Source organism: Carlito syrichta, unplaced genomic scaffold (assembly GCF_000164805.1).
Source record: "Carlito syrichta isolate Samal-C Ts95f unplaced genomic scaffold, Tarsius_syrichta-2.0.1 Scaffold288416, whole genome shotgun sequence".
NCBI classification, from domain to species: Eukaryota; Metazoa; Chordata; class Mammalia; order Primates; family Tarsiidae; genus Carlito; species Carlito syrichta.
The window spans coordinates 131,333-136,862 of record NW_007232512.1 but is presented as its reverse complement, the minus strand read 5'-3'; positions in this window follow the sequence as shown (position 1 = coordinate 136,862).

The window sequence follows — 5,530 nt, the reverse complement described above, 5'->3', positions numbered from 1 at the left end:
CCCAACTGTGAAGTGAATTTCCTCCGGAGGGCATTTACTATTGTTGCTAATAATGGGGAACTCAACCCCAAGGCCTACATAATAAGGAGGTCTGGATTTTAAGCAAAGGCAGCAATTTGAAGCTAATTGATGCGGAGTAACATTGAGCAGTCAATGTATGTTTGTTAGCATTGGGAAAAGACTGGGGGGCTGTTGAGTTGGTTTTGGGTAGTTCTCAGGTGAGCCTGGGGTAGTACTATTGTCTTGAGGGGCAGAAGTTGGTGACAACTGAACAACAGGTCTCCTAGTTTTGTCAATGGCCCTATAGGCCAGGTCAGGATTTAGTAGGAATGCATATGTAGTTGGATGGTGAACAGGGCACCTTGGTCATAGCTAATCACATAAGCTCGTATACCTCAGGTGTAGCTTGTACCCCAAGAATAGTGGAGGGGATTGATAATTTTTTATGTATAGAGGTATCTGAGTTGGATTTGGGTGGGAAGCCAGGGTGATGTGGGAGGTGTTATTAGGTCCCCCATTGTAAGTAGCGATAGTGACACATTTCTAATATGGACAGAAGTGATCAGCCTGATCACATTGTTGGTTAGTGGGACTCTCGGGGCAGAGATAAAAGTCTGTTGTCTATAGAGGAATGCAGGGAATCTGTTTATCATCAAGGGCAACAGGGAATAGCCAGAAGGTGCTTTCTTTTTCAGTACTCGATAGGGAATAATTTCACCTTAAATAACACATACAGTCCTTCCCCATATGTCCAATTTTGACCTGCCAGGACCTTCCCTGATGTAAAGGATGTCAAGGAAAAGGAATAGACTGAATGTCGAGCATCTCCATGAGGGAGAAAACAGACTATGAAATGCCACCAGAGCGAGAGAGTTTTAGTTTGAGGGGGTCTTACCTGGGCGTAGTCATCCATCGTTGACTGTTGTCCTTGGCTTCCTTGGCATGGGAGTGATGAACCCAAGTGGGTATTTCATTAGCCTTGAGTGTTGTAGGTGTGGTGAGGACAACAGTGAATGGTCTTTTCCATGCAGGGGTTAATCCCTCCTGAAACTTTTTGATGTAGAACAGATCTCCAGGCTGGAATGGATGACAGGGCGTGGAGGATGGGGTTGGTAAAATGGCACGAACATTGGAGTGGACAGCAGCCTGGACCTGTTGGAGAGACTGTAGACACTTTAACAGAGACTGATTAGTAATTTCTTCAAGGATAGGGTTTTTTAATCGGGGTAGTAAGGGAGGAGGTCTTGCAAACATGATTTCACATGGGGTAAACCTAGTCTTGTAAGGGGTACATCGGACTCAAAAGAGGGCTAAAGGTAAAAGACTTATCCACTTTTCACCAGTTTCCATTATTAATTTGGTTAAATAGTTTTTAGGGTCTGGTTCTTGCGTTCTACTTGCTCAAAGCTCTGTGGTCGGTAGGCACAGTGTAACTTCCAGCTTATATTTAATGTTCTGCTAACAATCTGAGTTATGGACAAGGTAAAGGCAGGACCATTGTCAGAACCAATGGAGATGGGGAGTCCAAACCTGGGGATAATTTCATTTAATAAGTGTTTTGTGACCTTTAGTGCGGTTTTATTTTTTGTGGCAAAAGTCTCCGTCCACCTGAAAAGATGTCTACAAAAACAAGTAGATATGTGCAACTTGCATGAAGGGGTTTTACCTCAGTAAAAGTCCACTTCCCATATTTCTCCAGGGCTCAGTCCCCGGGTCTTAATACCCATGGGCGGTTTTAGTCCTTGTCTTGCATTTACTTGTGCACAGGAAGGACATGTTTTAGCGGTTGAAGCGGTGAGACCTCTTAGATTTTGGATATAGTAGAATAGACTCAGCATTTCAGCCAGTTTGGTACCTCCCAAGTGTGTGTTAGAGTGAAGTTGATTTACCAGAGTGCGTCCAAAGGCAGCTGGTAGGATAATTTTAGAGTCTTTGGTTATCCACCATCCCAATATCTCTTTTTGTGCCCCTTATTGGCCGGCCTGTTGGGTACAGGTGGGTTATTCCAGGAGGGAAGGGACTGGGAAGGTTTTAGTGAGTAGGAGAGTGAGGGACTCGACTGGCAGTTCCACCTCTTCCCGAGCTGCCTGGTCAGCTAGGCGATTGCCTATTGCCTCTGGAGTGTCTGATTTTTGGTGTCCTCTGGAATGAATGACTGCCACTTCCCTGGGGAGCCATATAGCTTTTAAAAGGGCTAAAATTTTATCTTTGTTTTTTACTCCCACCACACTGAGGAGTCCTTGTTCCCAGTATATCATGGCATGGACATGAAGAGTTGTAAAAGCGTACCAGTCATCAGTAAAGATATTTACCTGTTTTCCTGTTCCCCAGTGCAACACTTGAGTCAGAGTAATTATCTCAGCCTTCTGGACAGATGTGCCATTAGTCAAAGACTGTGACCAGATTACATCCTGAACTGTGGTCACCTCTGTGCCGGTCTTGCAGACTCCCTTTACCAACTGACTGCTACCATCTTTGAACAGGTCAGCATCAGCTCGGTCCAGGGGAGTGTCCTGAAGATCAGGACAGCTGGCTTGACAGACATTCAACAAATCCTCTCAATTATGAACTGATATCTCCAGATTATCATCAGGCATTAGAGTGGCTGGATTGAGGCTCTCAGTAGGAGAGAAAGTTAATCTAGGCTGGTCCAGTAGGAGGCTTTCATATTGGGTGATACGAACATTTGACATCCAGTGACCAGTGGCCCCCCAAAGTAGGGGCTCCATAGCATGGGAAACGGCCAGGGTTAGGTTTTGACCAAAAGTCAGTTCATCCACCTCCTTAACCAGTATAGCTGTGACGGCGATGGCTCGAAGACAGGATGGCCATCCAAAGGCCACTAGATTCAACCTTTTGTCCAAATAAGCCACTGGTCGCTGCCAGGGTCCTAAGGTCTGGGTAAGAGCCCCCTTTGTAATTCCCCACTGTTCAAGAATAAACACGTGGAAGGGCTTTTTAACATGCAGGAGGGCTAAAGCCAGGGCTTGGGTAAGAGCCGTCTTTAACTGCTGCAACATTCATTCCTCAGTGGCAGTCCACGTCAGAGGTTGATTCCCTGTTGTGGCTGAATATAGGGGCTTAGCAATCTCAGCAAATTCTGGGATCCATAACTGACAGTATCCCGCCACCCCTAGGAATTCCCATACCTGTTTTTTTGAGGTTGGTGTAAGGATTCAGAGAATTGCCTCCTTCCAAGCCATGGTTAGTGTTCATTTACCTTTTTTAGCTGATATCCTAAATAGGATACCTCGGCCAAGCAGAGTTGAGTCTTTTTAGCCAATACACTGTAGCCCAGGTCCTGAAGGAGCTGCAACAAGTCCTTGGTGTCCTTTAAGCAAGTGTTTATATCTGTCACAGCAAGCGAGAGATCATCTACATACTGGAGCAAAGTACCTTCAAGGTGTAAGGCAAGGAACCCTGTTAAGTCCTATTTCAAGGCTTCCCCAAAAGGAGACAGGAATTTTTGAACCCTTGTGGCAGCCGGGTCCAAGTCAGCAAACTGGTATCCCCTGATTTGGGAACCGTTCATTCAAAGGCAAAAATGGGTTGACCAAGAGGGGAGAGGGGTATGGAGAAAAATGCGTCTTTTAGATCTAACACAGTGTAGACTTGATGCTGTGGAGGAACTAGGCTGAGTAACGTATAAGGGTTGGGGACGGTGGGATGAATAGTTTTGAATTGGCTATTAAGCTCTCTGAGGTCCTGGACTGGTCGATAATCAGACATTCCTGGTTTCCGAACTGACAAGAAGTGAGTGTTCTGCTGATTGGCAGGGGTTCGGGATATTAGCCTTTAAAAGTCTTTTGATGTGAGGAGAAATTCCCCTCCATGCCTGCACACTCCCAGGGTACAGACCTATTCTGACCGGGGTGGCTGATGCTAATAGACTTACCATAACTGGGGCATGGTGTTGTGCCAATTCTGGCGGGTTAGTCTCTGCTCAAGCTGGAGGATATTCTCATCCCAGTTGTTGAAGCAAACCTGATGAAAGGTCTTTGGCCAGAAGATCAGAAGAGGTGAGAAGATACTCTTCAGAGAGAAGAACGGCTAAGAGTATTTAATAGGTAGGAGGGACAAACATTTCAGTCTTGTCTGGTGAGAACACAATGGTTGCTCTCAGTTTTCAAAGCAAGTCCCAGCCCATTAGGGGGTAGGGACAGTCAGGAGCTAGTAGAATGAGTGAGTAACCCACTTTTGCCCTAAAATAACCATCCGGCCGGAAGTAAACCGACAGCCTCTGGTTGTGCCTGTTGCCCCTTGAACAGTCATCCATTTGGTTGACATGGGCCCCATGGGTGTTTGTAGGACTGAGAGTTCCTCCCCGGTGTCTACCAGAAATCGGACCAGGTGGCCCCCGATAGCTGCAGTTACCATGGGCTCTTGTAGGCCTAAAGTAAAAGAGCCCTGGCCCCTTCAGTCTGACTCATTTTCTGACCTCCCCTTCCATGGTTGACACGGGCAGGACTGACCTCAGGCAGTGGGGACGGTCCTTTCTCCAGTGGCCAAACAAGTTTGGTTTGCTAACAGTCATTTCAGTGGCATGCTCATGACCACTGCAGTCTCATATTGCTAGGTTCAGATGATCCTTCCACCTCAACCTTCCATGTAACTGTAATTATGGGCGCGAACTACCGTGTCCTGCTAATTTTTCAATGTAGTGTAGAGATGAGGTCTCTCCTAGTTTTCCAGGCTGGTCTTGAACCCCTGGACTCAGATAGTACTCTCACCTTGGCCTCCCACGTTGCTGGGATTGCAGGCCTGAGCCACCGAGCTGGGCTATTCGAGTTGTTTTACATTTAGCTTTAATTACAAAGGAAAATTTCTAAATTTAACCTTAAACATTCCATTTGATCAAAACTGGCCTAACAAGAGATGATAAGTAAGCAATTTCTATTTTCTGTAGTTTCTAGGGAGAGGTGTTCATTTGCTAAGTGCTATACTAGAATCACAGGCTGCATGTTGAGTCCTCCTTAGCTGCAATTTTAGAGCAATAGGGGTTTCATATGATAGGTCTCTTGGGAGGGACCTGATGATTAAGACTGGGGTCTGGCAACCGGGGAATTGGGGAGCAGGCGGGGGTTGGAAAAGAGCCTAGAAGGGAAAGAAACTGAGTTCAAGTACTTAGAATACTGGAGGTGGGGCCTGAGGTCGTGCAAGGGAGACCAACCTCCGTGAAGGGGACGGGCCCTCGTGGCTAGGTTTGAAGGCCTTGTGAGGACTGAAGAACATTGAGGAGCACATTCAGCTTGCCACTGGTTGTGGGGGCGGGACTCCCAGACTGCACTCTCTTCTCCGCAGGGAGACCATGGTCATCGTGCACGGTGTCCAGCCGCAGTGTCTGCCCTTGGGATGAGAAAGGCGTGCTGGGGTTTTGGGCCCTGCCCCTAGCTGCCTCCCACCGCTCTGGTGCCCTCCGCCCAGAGTTCGAGTGGCCCTGGCAGCACCCACAGACCTCACGCGGCCTGGCACCCGTGGGTCTGCACATGCTCCCCGAGGCAGCCTTCGCTTTTCATCAGAGCGGGCTGGA